The following is a 20,052-nucleotide window of genomic DNA, read 5'->3' as shown; positions in this document are numbered from 1 at the left end:
TACTTTACCTAATCGCCAAATCCTGGGTGTGGAGAACAATCATCTAACACCCTTTTAGTTCGGGCACCACTGTACAGACATTAGAATTTTACATTGGAAGCAAGAGGGATTGAAAAATTAGCAATGCCTTCGCCGGGAATCGAACCACGGACCTCCGGAATATGCGCCCAGTGTGCAGACCACCACACCAAGAAGGCGGGAGAAATACCTTATAAGTTAGGTGGAGTATGTGCAAACACACTAGAAATACTGCTACTTATTAAATACATTGCTTACATCAGCACACTAGAAATACTGCTACTTATTAGATACATTAATTACATCAGCACACTAAAAATACTGTTACTTATTAAATACATTACTTACATCAGCACACTAGAAATACTGCTACTTATACTACAACTACAATACATAATGAATTATCCACTTATTATAAATGATGAAAATGAATTTTGAATTAAGTAGCCGAAAAAAAAATCGCAGACCCTCTCACTGGAACACACAGAGTCGTAGCTAGGGTTTTCAGCACCCAGAGACAACTGAAGATTTCGTGCCCCCTACTGCTCGCCAAGAATGGAAAAGATTTAATTCTAAAATGTCGTAGCATCAGTTTGGCACCCCTTGGATTCTGCGCCCGGGAACAGATGCCCCCCTTGCCCCCCTCTAGCTATGCCCCTGAGAACACAGAAAGAATGAACTAAAACAAACATGTTTAGAATTAGTAGATTCATTAAAATCTGACAAACAATGTGATGTGTTAAACAAGATTCTTAAGTTAGCACCACTACAACTAGAAGCGGTTGATATGTTAAATGCACAAGAAATACATTTCCCAAGTGCTAATAAAGATATTCCACCTAATAAAAATATAATACCCAAAAGATTCTCAAATACAAAATGAAAAGTGAACTGACAAAATAGTAACTTATAGTAACACAGAAATATAATGAAAATTATTTTGTCCATTTAAATTTTTTATTTATTATTAATAAATGACAAAATAGTAACACAGAATGAAGATAATAATACAATTCTAAAAATTATTTTGGATCACAAAAATTTTACACATAATAGCACAGAAAAAACTTAACATATCTAGTGAAAAATATATATTTTAACAATAGTCATTAGTACCTATTCACAATTCCTTTTGTCCATTTTTATCATCTAACATCTTCTTTCAACTGCCTGTAAGTGTTTTATATGTGTCAGATGATATATTTTTTTTTTCTTATTTATATAATATTTCTCTCATTCTTCAGAACTTCTCTTTAATAATAAGATAAATTCCCACTCTGATCCTTAAAATGATCAGGAACAGATGTAGAAGTTCAGAACAGGGTTTTAAACCTTTATCTCAGGTCCTCGTGGTAGGCTGATGTATTCTGTGATTAATGAGTAAGTCTATTTTTCTTCATCTTCCTTGCATTACTGTCTTCCTTCCTCCCCCCCCAAGTCCAACAGTACCAAATATTGTCCATACAATCAATCATTCATTGACTTTTATACTGTTCAGTCAATAGATTATTACCAAACATTTTAATGTTGATAAATATATTTTGGTGAAACTGAGTCAATTCCAAATTTGAACAGTAAGCAATATTTTCTACTATTTAATATTTGTCAAGTTTTTTATTTTCTAATTATTCAACCCCATGTACATTCACATGTTGTGCACTGGCCATTTTATTATGTGTAGAATTGTTTAAAACTAACTGAACATTGTAACAATCTCATCACAGTTTTGTGAATTGCCACATGCTGCTACATTTTTATTTTGGGGTTTTAATTATTAATAACATTAAATGGTAGAAACCTTAATTTTTTTAATGCTAACTAGCTTAACATACCTGGTAAAGGTACCTGGTATTCCTGTACCTTGAATAAGGCTTACTTGTACATTATGTAAACTTGTATTTTATCCCCACACATGTTGATGTCAGCATTTATTCACATTCCTTACATTTTACAGCAATAATTCATAAGTTTGTCTTATATGTCTTATCTGAGATATGAAGGAATATGTAAAGAACACGTTTCCCCCCTTTGGGGCCGAATTTTGAAAACGTTTGAAATTGGTTTTTAGGTATTCATATTCCATACATTTTAAAGCAAGAATTTTATGTACATCTGTTTCTTCCTTATATGAAAAACATAAAAACACGTTTTGCCCGTCGAATCTTAAAAATCGCTTCTTAAATAACATCTTCGGTAAAGAAGGAATAAGCTCCTAAGTTTTGATATCTCTAATAGCTTTGGGCGATGATCTGTAGGTGAATAAATCAGGAATTCTTCCTTTATGTACAGATTTATAATAAAACATAACATCTGAACAAATAAATATGTATACCAATTAAAAAGAAAACTATTTCAGATAAACTAATAAAAGAGATTAATTTCACTCAGTAATGCGCACCAAGTTTGCAACGTTTTAAACGAGTGTCGTTTTAAAAAAACGGCTTTGACCACTCCAAGCTTTTTCGAGTAAACACGCTGCGCGTGAATCTGCACAAATGATCAGGAGGAAACTAGCATCTGAGGGGCTAGACGCTTGTGCCTCGTGCCAGTAGCGTGGTTGCAGTGGTCCGAGATGGAAGCTCTTATTCCTTCTCCTGCCGCCTGCGAGGTTGGGTCAGTGATAAAGTTCTTGAATGCAAGTACTGCGCCAATTGAAATTAATTGTCAGGTCTATGGGACAAACATCATGAGTAAAGCAGATGATGCATCGTTGGTGTAGGCAGTTTTCAGAAGGTCATCAAAGTGCTCATAATGAAGAGTGCAGTGGCAGACAGTCCCTCATCAATGATGATCTTGTTCAGCTTGTGCGGCAGCTCGTGATGGAGAACCGTCGCTTCACGATTACGAAGCTGAGCAGCCATTTTCTGCAGATATCACAATCCTTGTTGCAAGAGATTGTCACTAAGCACCTGCTGTTCAAAAAATTGTGTGCCAGGTGGGTGCCGAAAAACCCGACATTTGAACACAAAATTGAAATTTGAACACAAAATCAGGAGCAGCACTGACATTTCTGTAACGGTATCACGATGACGGCAACAAGTTCCTCAATGGGATCGTCACAGGCAATCAGACTTGGATTCTGCACTTCGCCGCGGAAACCAAGCAGCAGTCAACGCATTGGCAGCATAGTGGATCTCCAGTCGGGACGAAATTCAAACAGACGCTATCGGTACACAAAGTGATGTGCACAGTGTTCTGGAACAAGAAGGGCATTCTGCTCATTGAGTTCCTTCAACGTGGTGAAACAGTAAACGCTGACCATTACTGTGAAACACTGTGGAAATTGTGACGCGCCATTTGAAAAAGATAAATGGCTTCGAAACGTTTTGGGGATCGAGAAGTGATATGTCTTCATACAACTTCCTATGCCCTTTAAACCTACTATTCATCGATTAAATGGCGTTATCCAATATAAAAGTAAAGACAATAACTTGTTTGATAGAGCAATTTAAATTATAGTCGGCCGATTCTTCATCGTCTAATTGTTTCACTTTTGGTATCTTCTAACAGGTAGCTCTTCTTTTATATCACAACCCAACCTTTCTAGTTTATTATTGTAATCCGTTGCAAACAATTTTGATGCATTAAATGTTAAATTGAAGTTTCTAGAGATGGCTTTTAAACAGCTTGCAGCCTCCCTAACTATACTATATGCTAGCATGTAATCTAATCCTTTAGTCTGCAAATATTTCATTACTGGCTCAGTATATTGAAATATTTTCAAATATACACGAGCAGACAAAATTATTCTAAAAGTTGATATTTTATCCAGAATAGATTTTGCCATTTGTCGTATCTGTGCATTTTGTATACCATTGGAAGATAAACTTTTCAGAGAAAGTATTAATTCTACACACATACCCTCCCTTGCAGGGCCGTCTCGCCGAGTCATCTGTGTCAATTCGATTGTTCGAATTTCTTGATCAGCCCATAACCGCACCAGCCTTATCCACCACTGAATCTTACGGATATCTAAAGTGTGAAGAAATATGTGAAAACATGTTTTGTCCCTGTGGCGACTTGCCTATTACAATGCTGCCAGTCTGGTAACCTATAACAATGAAAGACAAAATAATATTTATTCTATTCTATTGTTATGATTATTACGATCTGTCTCAATTACTGTACTACTTTATTAAAAATTTTATTACCACAGCCCACTACCCCCTCGGGGGCCGAATTCTCAAGGGTAGGGGTCCAACTTCTGAAACTGGTTTTTAAGTATTCATGTTCCATACATTTTAAAGCAAGACTCTTGTGTACATCTGTTTCTTCCTTATATGAAAAAACGTAAAAACATTTTTTGCCCTCCCCTCCCCCCATTGGGTGCCGAATTTTTAAAAATCTCTTCTTAAATGACGCCTTCAGTAGACAAGAAATGAGCTCCTAGTTTTTGATATCTGCATCTGTAATAGCTTTGGACGATGATGTATAGATGAATGAATGAATAAATATCAGGAATTCTTTTATACACAAATCAAAATAATATATTATTTGATAGAAAATGAGAAACAATCAAAAATCAATATCAACATGTAAATATGTATTCGACTTAAAAAGAAAAATACTGTAGAAAAACTAATAAAAGAAATTAATTTGCACTGAGTAATCCGCAGCACTTTCGTAACGTTGACGGCACGGCGTCGGTGGCAGCTGATTCCTTTCTGCATGCCGAGCTCCCTGACATAAACACGCTGCGCGTGAATCTGCGCAAATGATTAGGGAGGAATCAGGAGGAAACTAGCATCTGAGGGGCTAGACGCTTGTGTGGAAAGAGAGAATTCCCTCATTCGAGCGGTAGGTACGATACGAAGAGCATGGAACACTATACGAATCGGGAGCTTGCAGACATGCACTTTTTGTATGGAATAGCTGAGAGTAATGGACGAACCGCTGCACGCATTTATCGTGAACGCTTCTCGGACGGACATCAAAACCTTGCCACAGTTTGTTTGCACGTCTGCATCAAAATTTGTGCGACTACGGATCATTAAGAAGTGAATTCATTTTGGACAGGATGTTCGTAGCCATTTGAACAGATCATTCCTACATCGATGGAATTGGGCGTGGGGGACCAGTTCCCTGGTCCCCACGCTCATCGGATTTATGGAGCCCTGATTTCTTTTTGTGGGAAGCCATCAAAAGTGTAGTGTATCACGATCCTGTTGTGTCTGAAATGGATCTCGTGGCAAGACTCGCCTGAGCAGCTGCTACAGTCAAAGAAACTCTCGGTGTGTTTGAACATGTCCAGCAATAAATGGTCAATCGGTGTCAGGCATGTTAGGCGTCTGATGGTGCAAACTACCAGCATCTGTTGTAACATTCAAGCTGCCGTACACTATTTGTATTCATGTCCAATAAATGTATCAAATTAATCCCTCTTGTTTCTTTTCCCATCTTCTACCTCTGCTACCACTTACTCCTGACAATTCCGGGCATGGGTTCCTATGCAATTCTTAATCCTTATGATGTGCCTTATCTTCCCCGGAAGTTTGTCGCAACATTTACGGGACACCTATATATATATATATATATATATAATATTGCTTTTATCTGTACATTTTTCTATTCTAAGTTAATTGTCTAAGTTTTTTCGCGTAAATTTTATGATTTAACTTTGATTTTAATATTATGACCTTGTTTTACATCAAATATCAGGAATTAGATAGGATTTTCAAATGTTCTTTACGGCCCTAGCTAGGTTTTTAACCTCTCATTTTTTAAATGTATATATATATATATATATGTACATAAATTTTAAATATCTCCACATTTTCGCTATTAAAACTTTGAAACAAAAGCAAAAGTTCACTCATGTGTCATTATATTATGAGTCGGAATTACTGTAAGCAGAGCTGAATTACTGTAAAGCGACTTTGCAAGGCCCGTGGGGTCGAGCGCCGATGTAAATTTGTGTAAAACATTCTTGAAACTACAGACGCAAATATTTTTGTTTTTTTCTTATTTTGTATATACTACAAGAAAAGCTACCTGCCCCTGAATGGTTCCATTTTTTTAGCAATCGGGATATATTCCCGATATTCTTTAAACATGTTGAAGTAAGACATTTAGAGACCCTAAGCCCACTTTTTCTTCGTTTCTTCTCTCTCGGTCTTGATTTAGCTGTGGCCCACTTATGGCCGAGCGGTAAAGTCGTTGAACACTGGTAGCTCGGTCCGGTTTCGAATCCCGGCGAACAAGCTGGCTGCATGGGCGTTTTCGTGTTTTTCCTCATGTGTAACGTGTTATACGAGCCAATTTCCTTCAGAACAATCCTCCTCGAGGGCATCCCTTTCCTTATGCAGATAGCCCTCGAGTGCTTTGCCATAATTATACAAATCAAACTAAACCCTGATTTATCTGTACCTTACACTCCATGGTGAAACTGGCAATGGTAAATTTTTGTGGTATCCTTCCCTGAGTACCTAACCACCTTTTTATGTTGCCCCTCTTTTTGATGCTCTAAGGATGTGCTTATTTTCTTAATGGTTAATTCAGCTCTAACTAGAAGGCACTATAATTACAGTTCGAAAGATATTACAGTTAGAGTTAATAGACTATGCTCGTTCATTGTCATACTTTACAATAAATTTCATTAGAGATATCACTTTGCAAAAATTCAGGGACAGAACTGTAAAAGTTCAAGACAGAAACCGTCTCTGTATTGTACAGACATGGCTTAATTAGCAGCACATTGGTCCAGCAATAAGAAGTCCCGAGTATGAATCTGGATAAGAAACATCATGATTTCCGATGCTAAATCCCTAACCTCCTTCTCCGCAATTATGGCCGAAGATTTCTAAGGCAGTGGCACGATTCACATAAGTTGACTAAACCAACGGGTGCTTTCACATTAGATTTTGCTCCAATATTTCCATTACTTTATTTTGAAAAAAAAAAAAAAAAAAAAAAAAAAGACCTTGTGGCCTGTGGCGAAGGATTGGTCAGACAGACCAGAGAAACCAGTTTATTGGCATCAAAGTTTTAAAATTTGAAGGTATTGATAGTCAAATATCTGCATTTCCAACAATAGTTAACTAAATTTACATTTAATTTATCAATGAAGTAAAGAAACACAAAACATCCTAGTTATTGAATAAGGGAATGAAGAGGAACAGAAAAAAAAGTGTTATACAAACACGTTAAATAAAAACCATACAAACTATTATATTTAAGTGATGGCATTAGATGTTAAAACGATAAATCTAATTTTCTAATGACATAAAATATAACAAATGTTTCAATTGATAGTTAAAAAAAATCATTCCAATAATATTAAAAGATTGATTATACAACAGAACAGCCACTATAATACATATTAAAAAAAACAAAAGTACTGAAAATACATTTTAAAATACAAATATAAAATAGTACACAGAGGGTATAAAAAGAATAAACATAAACTGCTTCAATATAGTAATTTTTTAGGGAAAATTTCACTTACTCGGCCTAAGCCCTTAATTATTGATCTCGTTATTTTTCAGTAGGTTTAATAAGTCTCTTTCACATCTCATCAATATCAATGGCTCTAACACGTTGGTAATTGGGTATGGAAAAACGCATAAGTGCCATCTCACTTTCTTTTCCTGCTCTTACCAGTTCCCTAATGAGTCCCAAACGGGCTTGGCGGAGGTGAAAAACATCAGCGACGTTTTCTCCAGGAGAAGCAGAAATAGATGGAGCAAAGAGTGTGAAGCAACCTTGCTTCTTTTAGAGGAGATGCCTGACTGTCTCTGTGTTGAAGTATTGAATGACTTCCTAGAATGAGTAGAAAATGAAATCTACCATGAAGGAAAACTTCCCCGTAATTGCGTTACATATGGAAAATAAAGCCATGTTACCAGTCCGCTCGCCTAGATTCGAGTCCGTGTCAAACTATTAAGTATTTATCTGTTTTAACCATTCAACTGCTAGCGAAGTTAAATAGCTAACAACGAAATTATAGTTATTTCTTGCCGCTTTTGCACGAAAACTCTAAAATTGAAACTATCATTTTTTAACTAACGTTAAAAGAGCAAGGTACAAATTGTAACATAATTTAAGGGAAAAGCAATAGAATATTCTCCAAATAAAACTGTTCTCAAGACTAAAATTTTTAAAATCAATTTCCAGTTTAAATCCGAGAATATCGATTGAAGTAGTGTTTCTTAGATCATATGAACTCATTTTCACCACCCAAGACTTCCAAAAAGGGACGCATTTCATGTACCATTGATTGTAAGGCTCCATAAAGAACTCTGTAATTGCTCTTGGAAGTACTACTTATGCAGTAAAGCCCTAAATAACACTGCAGTATCGTATTGTATATGAACTTACCTAAATACAAGTCAGAGATATACTAGATTCGATATTTTAACTTCAGTCGTGCTTCTGTGGATAAATTCTAAAAAAAAAACTGATGTGTACACCACATGACTTCTTTGTACGGAATATTACACAATACGCATTTTTTCCTCCATTTCAACTTATTTCCTTGAATTTCATTAGAAATATATTTCTCATTGAATTAATTCCGTTATCACTTCGCGGGAAGGCAAAAATATATAAAAATTCAAAACATTTTCATTAAAAATTGAAAGGCATAGAAAAACATAAAAACACGAAATACAGTTAAACAATTAAAAACAATTTTTACAATTAAAGGTAGTTTCTACGCAAAAACAAGTAGTTCGACAGCAAGCAAGAAGGTAGATTTTTCGGTGCACAAAGCTAAAAGTTTCCTTTTGGCCCACTCGGCAAAAAGCACTTTGAAGGTGCAGAAAGAATTAATTCACTATTCTGCTGAGTTTCAAATGTAAACAAATATGGCTGCTATGGTAAAAAAATTATGCTTATGGTAAAAAATTATGCTAAACAATTCTTAAATTGTTGATAATTCTACAAATATTGCATGCGGATTAAATAATGGCATAAAAACCTTAACCGGAAGATAAGAACAACATAATTTAATCATTTTTAAAGCAAAAAAATCACAATTTACCAACATATAAGAATAAAAAAAACTGAACTAACGAAGCCGAGTAATAGAGTGGGCATATATATGCGGCCGATTGCAACCAAAATGCGACGGGCACAACTACATGTTATAGCAGTCCTATATACAAAATTTCAACGTTCTGAAGCTACTCGTTTTTGAGTTGTGCGAGATACATACGTAAGACTTACGAAAAAATCTCTTCTAAATCCACTTTAAATCAGTTTTATAATTCATTTTGGGAAAAAGAGTCCTTTATTCTCTCCTTAAGTACAGATGTCACGCAAAAACATCGTTAAATTGCATTCGATAGAGGGGTCAAATTGGATATTTTCGTTGAAATATGATACCCGGAATTTTTCGTGATTACAATACTTCCTTTACTTCGTACAAGGAAATAAAAACAAACAAAACCTGTAGAGAATGCATACCCTTATTTTGCCTCTAAAAGTTAATCGCGATGATTTATTATCGTTTTTCATGTAGTGCATATCAACTATTTTGCTCAACTGCAAATCTTTCAACTATTGCTTTGATAAAGAAAATAAGCACGCCGTTGGTAAAATCAAATTAAATCTGCACGAACTTGCGGTTCATGAACGGTTACCAGATATTTTATAATACACTGGTGTGCAAAAATTAAGGACGAGACGGTTTTTTCAATATAACTTTGTACAAAAGCTTTCCAAATCAATACATTTAATACCATAAGATCCCCAATACGTAAGGACATGAGTAATGTAAGCAACACTTACTAAAAGAGAAATCAGAGGGATAAAAAGAAGCTTTATTGAAAAAGTAGCATGGAGCGCAATGCGACTGAAGGCCGAAACATCCCTGTGATGGGTGTCCAGCAAGAAACATCCGGTCTTTAATAGGGGATATGATCTCCCCTGACTGCTAGGCAGGTTTCACAGCGTCTGCCCATGCTGAGAATGAGGGTGTCAATGAGTTGTTGAGGCATTGCTGCCCATTCGTCTTGCAGCGCCAATCGAAGCTCCGGAATCGTTACTGGTGGTAAGGTACGAGCTGCCAAGCGTCTGCCTAGAAAATCCCATACATGCTCGATGGGATTGAGATCCGGAGATCGTGCCGGCCAATCCATATGTTCAATATCCTCACTCTCTAAGAGCTGTTCGGCAGCTACTGTGCGATGACATGGTGCATTGTCGTCCATGAAAAGGAACTGCGGACCCATAGCGCCTCTAAAAAGATGCACATATGGAAGAAGAATCTCGTTACAATAACGGGTCCCGTTGACTGAACCTGCCTCGAAGATGTGAAGGTCTGTACGACAACCAAGCATGATTCCTCCCCAAACGAGAACACCGCCACCTCCATACCTGTCCCTTTCAATGATGTTCGACGGATGATTGCGGCTTCCCCGCTCTCTCCAGATGAGTATGCGATGAGAATCGCTACTCAGACTGAATCTGCTCTCATCTGTAAAGAGAACTCGTCCCCATTCATTGTCTCTCCAATTCCGGTGTTCCCGGCACCACAGAATACGCCTTCTCCGATGGGCAGGCGTTAGAGGTACACACCGTACAGGGCGTCGTGCAAACAGACCACCACCGTGCAGTCTTCTGGCCACGGTAAAACGCGATATCGGTCGTCCAGTCGCCTGTGTCGTGTGTCTAGCGATTTCTCCCGCTGTCTGCCGCCTGTTTCTTCTGGCCTGTAAGGCAATATACCGGTCATCTGCGGGTGTGGTTCCTCGTGGACGACTACTACTCAACCCCCCGGATAGCTGTTCCTGTAGTTTGAAATTGTCTCCAAAGTCGTGAAACGATGCTGTGAGCAATTTCGAACTCTGAAGCCATACTTGTCACACTGCGGCCTTCCTCCAACTTCCCAATGATTCGACCTCGGGTAAAAGCATCCAGATGTCGTCTAACAGATTGATTATTCGCCATTTCTCGCTGAGGCAGCAACTCGGTGTGATTTTAATTGCTATACGGCGTGCAATCTCTTTGCCAGAAATACTGATTTTATACCGACAGCATGCTTTATACTACTCAGACACTCCCCCATTACGTCTACCTGCATATTTGCGCATGTGCTACCGTACATCACCTTACTTAATCTCCTGATTGGTCTTTCTGTCCGCTCTGCCTCTTCGTTCAGCTGATATGCTAATTTTTCGACTTCTTCCTTAATTTCTGCACACCAGTGTAGATGACTTGGAAATGGGGATCATTTTAGAAGAAAGAGAATGTACAATTTATTTGCAGTACCTTTTACGTATTTAAGTGGTTAAAATAGAAAATAAAAGTAAAATGTAACGAAATTTAAAATATAAAAAATTTTACAAATATTTTTTATATATACTACTTTCTTTAATAATTTTGACGTATTTAGTATTATACATTTTATGATACAGCATGGTAAGGTTGAGTGTCCTCCGCAGGACTCACCTTTTCATCCTACAGTTTACAAAACAACAAACCTATGTTTGAATATCAAGCAAAATTTGGATTCCGTCTCCACTTTCACTTATTGCTAATAGGAAATATGTCTCTACGATCTAAAGCAGCATTTCACTGTTGTTCGGAATGGAACATTTACGTACTTTTTCTTCCACAGGAGAATGTCAAGAATTTAACTTCAGTATTCCGGATACTTGGACGAAAACGAGTGAAGAGAAATATTAATAGATGAATAAAAGGTTCCAGAGTATTTTGGATTTTATTGTTACTTACTGAATTTGTATTGCCACCTACAGGTTGAGGAAGATTCAACTAACACCCTATAGATTTTAACAAAACTAATTATTGCTTGGATAAAAGCAAAATATTTCCTCACATTTTAGAACACATGGAGACCGGAGAACAATGTTAAAATGTAGGGCATGTTCTCCAAAATTCGAAAATTTGGTAACTCTGATTGCCATCCCATTTCCAGGTGACACATAATGCATGCGCCCACCAGCGACCGAGTGGTAAAGTCGCTGAACACTGGTAGTTCGGTCCGAGGTTCGAATCCCGCGAACGGGCTGGCTACATGGGCGTTTTGGTCATGTGTAACGTGTATACGAGCCAGTTTCCCTTAGAAAGTCCTCCACGAAGGCATTCTTCCCCTTAGGCAGATAGCCCTAGTGTGCTTTGCCATAATCTCAATAAACAAAACCAAACCACATAATGCATGCAGTTATTCGCCAAAACAGAATCCTTTGCAAGAGCACCTCGGCATAAAAGCACACGAAATTCAGTTTCAATTTAAAAAGCAACCTTTATAAAAGTATCGGCATATTTATGTACCGTTGTGAAGGCTTTTGTCTTGCATAAAGGCACCGTTTTTAAACTGCCCCGGTGGCAAGACCTAGAAATTCCCATCTTTTGAGCTGCGGAGTATTTAATCAGTTTGCGGTACTGAAACATTTATTCCTCTAATTCCCCCCCCCCTTCAGTCATTTAGCTTTTTGGCCCTTTGCTCATCAGTTTCCTTATCAATGAACCAGTAAACATCTTTAATTTCAAATATGTTCATGACATAATTCTTCAGCAATCTGCTTAATTGAAATTTTATTTGAGGAGACTTCTATAAGCAAATTTTAAAGAGCTTTCTTTTTAGCTTTTAGTTCAAATATTTAGATCTCATTTTTTTCTTAATCTACTGAAATAAAACACTAGCGAAAGAATGCACAGAAAGTAAATTTTAAGTTCAGCAGGAGCCTATTTCCGGTACTTCTCAGTCTCTGAGTGTAATCATAATTACAGTCAGACCCCCAAATAAAATTAAATTAAAGTATTTTAATTTATTATTTTACTATTATTTTCAATTTTCATTAATTTAACGTAATTTATATTTTCTTTATTTGGTTCTTCATATTGTATTTAAATTTATTGCTTATTATTTATTACTTTATTTACATGTCCTAAGAGCCTTCCATAGGGTACACTTCTAATTTTAGAAATTAATGTGAGGGGTTTTGCAAACCCTGAGCCACAGAGGCCGAATTCCTCTGAACAATGAGAAGAATTTTCATGGTGACCTTTCTTCTTTCAAGAGTTATGACCTGCGCCTTCCCTCTTGCGGTTGAAAAGGTGCAGGACGCTCTGACCAGCTTCACATGACGCCTGCGGTTTCTCCCAGCACCATTTGAGTTGCCTGCCTTTAAACCTGCCACGCTTTCTTCTCCACCACTTCAAGCTTCCGCTTTTACGGATATACTTTCATGGACTTCACAAAGTTATGCGCCGAAGGCCTAAATCTCATTGAGCTGGTAAAATTAAGCTTCGTGCAATAGACCAACCAAAATGTACTATATTAGTATTCATATTCTGACTAGCTCTCAGGATAACTGTTTCACCAGTGGAAGGCGAAGAATTTCCTAAACTCGCTAATGCGGTCTCGCAGCCACAGCTAGTGGATTCCTCTTCATATCCTGTATTGTGTGCTATCTCATGATTTGGAAAATTCGGACATATATGAGGATGAAGTTATTAACGCAGTTCGCAATAATGTTAGTAAATACATGAAACAAAATTCAAGTGATGATGCTAATGTGCATCTCAGTACTGCTTATAACGTGTTCACTCATGATGCATATGATCTGACTCTGAATGAATGATTTGGGTTGATTAACGGAATTACTAAATAAAAGCGAATATAGTGGTTTTGAACATCATGAAGCAATGGAAGGGATCAAATTAGTTTAGACTAAATGCGTACGATGCAATCTTAACTAGGGAGATGGCTGATAACTCTAGTTTCAGTGTTATATGTTATGAAGCTGAGATTAACTAGTTTCACGGTATTAGTAAAACCCTTCAAGGTACCTTGAGCCATTTGAGGTAAAATCCCATTGTTGATAACTTAAATGCCTATGTATTAGTTTCTGAATACTATTCTAATTTTGGTATTAGAAATAATTATGTTAACGGTCATGTTTCTGATGAAAATTATATGGTTAGGAATGAAATTATTGTTAATGTCAACGGAAATGTTGCCGAATCTGTTTCCAATGAAATTGTTACTTCAGGTATTGTATCCAGTAAATCTAGTGAAAATGTTGCATCTTCCGAACTAAATGCTCTAATGTTCCTCAACAATCCAGCAATAATGGATAGGTACCTAAATGTTTGAGATCGCGCACGGAACTGCTACAATTCAAATCCCACATTACGCATCGTATTCAGCATATTAGAAACAACTAGAATCGAATAGCTATTCCATTCACCTCTACAAGGTAGATAACGCTAGATATAGTATACAACTAGCATATAACTCCCTTGAATTAGTGTTATATAACGCTAGTTCAAGTGACATTATTGACTTCTTCCTGCTAAAAAATATCAGTTATACACAGGATATTTCTATGCTGGAGGAGTTGTTCTCAGGCAGCAACCCAATCCGGATCTACTTGGATGTCAGCTGTTATACTACACCAAAGAACAGAACCCTTAGAACAAACTGGAAAGATTTTTCCAAAGACCATTAATTATACACTTCCATCGATGTGCTAAGGATATGATATTGACTGCTTGATCAAGAACTTTTCAGACGATACTGTTTCGGCATATGAAAACTTCTCTACCAAGACGAATAATCCAGACGTTCGAAGATAAGCTGAACTGCAAAATCTTACGAAACTTAGAAATGCTGCCCTCAGAAAATGTAGTAACCCAAGTAGAAGTAACCCAAGTAGCAAGAGTACTTTCATGAAGTTGCAAAATGTTCTTAGTTCCACTGTATGCCGGAATACCATGCTAATGCGCATATAACGTGATCCGGCTTTCTGAGGTGGTGCCGAAGTGGCTCCAGGCTAGAGCAGTTCTGGACTGATTGGTCCCGTACCGGGTGGAGAGCTGAAGGGAGGCAGGGGGCGGGATCAATGTCACGCGAGAGGTGAGTAGGCATCTGGTTGGTCCATTTCAATCTTAAACTTCTTTCCTGCATCACGTGAGGTGAAGTTGCCATCTGATTGGCTTTGGGGATACATTCCGCAATTTTTACATTTATATTTCTTACATTTCATGATAATCAAATTAAATTAAAACTATATACAGCATATACAAATTGAAAGTCTCACTAGCGACTGGGCATTTTACTTTCCGCAAATTATGTGGGAAAGTTATTGTCCAACATGTGGGCAGCAAAGGCACAAAATGTAGTCTTGCTAATAAAGAAGCACAATCCTTCTGGACGAACTATATTAACTCTCTTTCAGTAGGAGACAATTTTATTTGCCGAACAGCCTCCAGACGTACGAAAAGTTTTGTTTGTAAGCAAGCACAAGGGGCATCTCCTTTTAATTTCAAGAATTCAATAAAAAAGTTATCCAATCCTCTTTAAGATGTTTCCTCTTTAAGATGTTTTCCTTTATTGTTGTGTATTGTGTGCTATCTCATGATTTGGAAAATTCGGACATATATGAGGATGAAGTTATTAACGCAGTTCGCAATAATATTAGTAAATACATGAAACAAAATTCAAGTGATGATGCTAATGTGCATCTCAGTACTGCTTATAACATGTTCACTCATGATTATATTTCAGACGGAAAGATAATTCGCTTCTCAGTGTAATAAGGTCCGAAGAACTTTGAGTTAATATTACACAATTTGAATTAATTTACTCTATGAATATTAGTACAATTAGAACTACGTAGATTTTAAAGCGACTATGATGTCCATATTCGTCTTAGCTGTAGTCCGTAGTAGAACTAGAAGTAGTACAATGAATGCGAAGCCATCTGACTATCTGAAAAAAGCTAAGACCAAAAGCCTGCTGACCCTATTGCATTTACTAAACAAAGGAGGTCGAAACCTTGACAAGCTTCATACTGCGTATGAAAATAATTTGTAGATTCCTTTTTAAAAAAAAAAAAACCTGCTGTTGAGAATATCGCAAAGAATACGGAAAATGTGGTGACCCTTTTTAATGCATTCGCATTCACCATAACATAAGGTAGAAACTTTTATTTCATTCATATATATTATTGAGTTTCGAAGAAAATATTATGTATTTAAAAAAAATATCTTTTATCCGGTACTTACGGAATTGAGAAGAAAAAGAAATGTTGCTACCTATTCAGAAAGAAAAGTCGAAATTGCCCCCGAATGTGATTGAGGGTGGATTTTGCTATGAATATTAAAAGTACGCTCAGTCAAAAAAAAGGGGGCGGTAGTTCTATATCCCCCGTGAAATTGAACCGATTGACGAAATTAAACTTACGTTTTTGTCTTGAAAACGCGACTTGGGATATATATTAGATTTATACATAGCACAATTCTAACACAAGTATTTTGACACAAAATCGGACATTTTAAGAAATGACAAACAGATTTTTTTCCCGTATTTCGATTCTAAGCTTAAAACATTTTGCCAAAGGGAAGTTTCGTAAAAACCTTCATAAAAATTGTTTTTTAATAAAAAAAAGAGGTATTAATAAATAATGCTGAATTCAACTAACGTTGAGGAGCTAAAATTTTTAGGTACTTGATTCTTTCTTTCAGAATTCGAAAATTAGATTCAGTCAAAATAAAATTCACACGTATTTAAAGATTTATTTTTTTAATTTATATTTTTAAATAATTTTTAAAAAATTTTCAAAAACTTTTGAATTATAACTTATACAGTTTTTTGCATCATCTTAAAGTAATTCTAGACATATTTGCAAAACATTATTTTTTTATTCCGAATTTCCCAAGATATACATTAATTTATATGTTAGCGTGTTTTGAAACTTGGCATATTTGTTTTAAGCGCTAATAACGCCAAATGTGGTTTACGGATTTCGTTATAATCATCAATGAATTGCAAAAAATATTTTGAACCTTAAATTTCCAAACAAATCTTCAATGAGAATCATTCATAGGGAACTTCTTTATTTTCATTTCTACTAATAATGTCTAATAAATATTTATTAATAACACATGAAAAGATATTTCATAAATTTATTAAGAATATCAGTCAAAAGTTTCAAGATTTTTTTATTATTATTATATAAGAATAAAGTTTTACCTTCTAAATTTTATCACCATTATTTTACTTGTTAATGAATAATAAAATTTACTTGCTAATAATACATTTTATATGCAACGAAATGTATTTTACTGATCTCAAAATTGTGCATCATATATGCATTCAATACTTCTGAGTACGTCAAATAATAGACGCCACAAGAGGAACGCAATTATTAGTAAAATCTCATAGTGACGAATATAACAAAAAAGTAAATATATACTTTAGATCTGTTTTCATGTACTTACACTTACCGTAACAAAAGATCGATTTCTTTATTCGTTTATTTCATTTGAAGCAAAACTTGCGGTCAATGATTTATTTCTGTAAAAAATAAAATAAAAAAAAAATCCGAAAGTTTTCAGATTTTATATTACGTCCCAAAGGGGCTTTTTTTTTTTTTTTTTTTTTTTTTTTACGTTTTGTGTGTTACCTTTATTTATTAAATATCATGTTCTTCGCACGTAAACGATAAAATTCAACTGAACAGCAACATCACAAAATAATTTAAAAAGAGCATATCTTTAGAATATCCGATATACAGTCTCGCGCGCTGGAGAGAATTTTTTTTGGAGGGGGGGGGTATGGTGTTGCCATTGCTCGCTTTGAAATCGTTGAGTTTCTTAATGAAAAACTTATAAATGCTTTAAAAAATATGAAACAAATTCCAAATTTGGGCTTCTAGATGCCCAGATTCGGGTGAAAGTTTAGGGCTCTAGGTATCGCTGCTTTATCACAACGCAAGAAACATACAAACATTTATGCAGATTCTTCATTATTCAATTTCTTTAAATATAATAAAGGGCGATAATATTTGGTTGCAACAATTTAAAAAATGATTCAGGCTTTTAAAGTTTCCGACGCAAAATGCCAAAACGAAATTAATAGCCCATCTGGGCTAACGCCCTTTGGACTAAAAAATAAATAAAAGAGAAGTTTTTATTATTATTATTATTATTATTATTCAGTATTTACCGAACTGAAAATAAAAAGAATTGCTATACAAAGATTCATATGAAAAAGTCGAAAATAATTCCGAGTGTGGACATCGTCACTGATATAGAAAGTATATGATAATCACCTCATTCATTTATTCATGGATGTACAACGGACTGGTACAAAAACCACAAGAGAATTTCTTTCTCGAAGTCTGGAATTCATAATTCTAAGTTTTTCCATGCCTAAAGATAAAATTTATTTCTGTATTAATTAAAATTTAACAGTTGAATTACTTATCCATACCCCAACACCAAGTAGTTTTCCAACAGGCAGTGCCCGAGGGCATATTTCACAAGTGCACATCTGTGTAGCCACCGAGGGAGTGGCTTCTAGGATGAACCAATGGGTCTACAGTAATATTTCTGTCATGTCAACATTACCTATCACGCGCTTTAAGATTTAAGCAAGATGGTTGAAAATATTTTGCCACGGAATTTTCTGTACAAAATAATTAAAGCATCGTAGCTTTCTTATAAAAATTTTTCATTGCGAAGTTAGATCAAATATAAGCAATTGTGACGATTGTGCAATAAATATAAGCAATTGTGACGATTTCACTACTTAGTTGAAAGAATTTGAAATAAATACAAACACATACTGGATACTCCGCAAAAATATCCACGTGAAATATTACTTAATAAATAAAAAATAAGATGAAGAAAGAAATATGTTTTAAAGATCTGAGACCAGATGCTGTCTTTACATAAAACTATGCATATGAGAAAAATATTTGCGACTATTATATTGTAGAGACATTAGGATTTTTTGGAAGCCGGAGAGATGAAAAATAAGCAAATGGCTTCGCCGGGAATCGAACCACGGACCTCTGGAATACCGACCCGGCATGCAGAACCACTAGACCACTAGAAAGGAAAGTGTTAGAAGTACCTTATAATATATTTAAATAGAAGTCAGCACTTTTTTTTGCAGTCTATATGAAAAAGCTCTTCTACAATAATAGCCAATGCAGAATTTTATTCAAAGTGAACTTTACTAATTTATATTCGTACACATTTAGTGTGTTAAATTTTGCATTTAATAACTGCTCACTCTTACATGTACTGTCTACACAAGAAATACTCATCAAACAGAATGAATTTATCTTATTCATAACGAATATATTGAATTTATTCACATACAACGTTTAATGTTAACAATAGATATAATCAGGTCATACGCAATATGTATTCTGAATTTCAAAATAAAAATTTGTATTAAAATCAAAAGAAATCAAATCAAAAGAATGCCCTTTCAAAATCAAAAGAATGCAAGCACTGAAATAAGAAAATACTAGAGTCATTGTAACACTCCCAGTCCTTCTCAGCTGAATAAAAAAAAACTCTATACACTTGAATCCTCTTAATTTACAGGTGTTAGTAAATGCATAATATTCGAGGCTAATGGTAGCTTGAATCATTTTCTGGATGTAAAGAGCGATAATATGCCGTGAATATCAATCCAAACATCCATGCGTGATAAAAATCGCGAACGTGAAATGCCAGCGATTAATTAAACTCATAAAACGAAATCACTGCGAGATTTTCTTCTATTGCGCCATACATTTATAACTGTGAAACAAATACAAATTAAAACGTAAACAACATACGCTCACATGCACGACGGTTTAGCAAGAGCAAAGAAGCTCATTGGTCGATTTTCGAAACTCCTCCCTCAGTGGCTCCGCTGATGTGCACTTGTGAAATATGCTGCCCGAGGGGATGAGACCGATGGGCGCAGGCAACGAAGACCATTTTGATTGGTGGTGGTGATGAACCATTTTTAGTTCACCATTTTGGCAGCATCAAAAATTTTATTTTTCAAGCTAAACTAAGAAGATCCTAAAAAAGAAACAAAAAATTCCAGCACGAGGATCTTTAATGCGTCTTCAAGTGAGGGTCTTTTAAGCGCGAGGACTTTTACATTTCTACCTGGGCATTTGGCAGCTTGGCAACGCAAAAGCGTTATCAAGCTCTCATACAAGTGCCACATACATTCTAGATGCGCAACTGTTATGGAATACAGCCATCCATCCGACCATTCGCTGCTGAAAGTGTTCTAGTTGGATACGGGCGCGACACGTGAGAGAAAAGGCC

The 20,052-nt window shown here is 35.8% G+C and overlaps 1 long non-coding RNA gene across 2 annotated transcripts in view; it reads right to left on the bottom strand.

Annotated features, from left to right (window-relative positions):
- The window catches only part of LOC118182338 (uncharacterized), a 315,423-nt gene extending 307,715 nt beyond the window's left edge, over nt 1-7,708 (bottom strand). The window contains exon 1 of one of the 2 annotated variants that reach the window (XR_015039274.1): nt 7,463-7,708. This is a non-coding gene — a long non-coding RNA (uncharacterized LOC118182338). The remainder of the gene's footprint in view (nt 1-7,462) is intronic. The other variant, XR_015039273.1, reaches the window with a different exon arrangement.
- Between the last annotated feature and the right edge of the window lie 12,344 nt (nt 7,709-20,052).

Source organism: Stegodyphus dumicola, chromosome X2, assembly GCF_044657685.1.
Source record: "Stegodyphus dumicola isolate Sdum_Otavi_A_Nest chromosome X2, ASM4465768v1".
In the NCBI taxonomy this organism is placed as follows: domain Eukaryota; kingdom Metazoa; phylum Arthropoda; class Arachnida; order Araneae; family Eresidae; genus Stegodyphus; species Stegodyphus dumicola.
The sequence above is the reverse complement of the archived record's forward strand: the minus strand, read 5'-3'. Positions and strand labels throughout refer to the sequence as shown.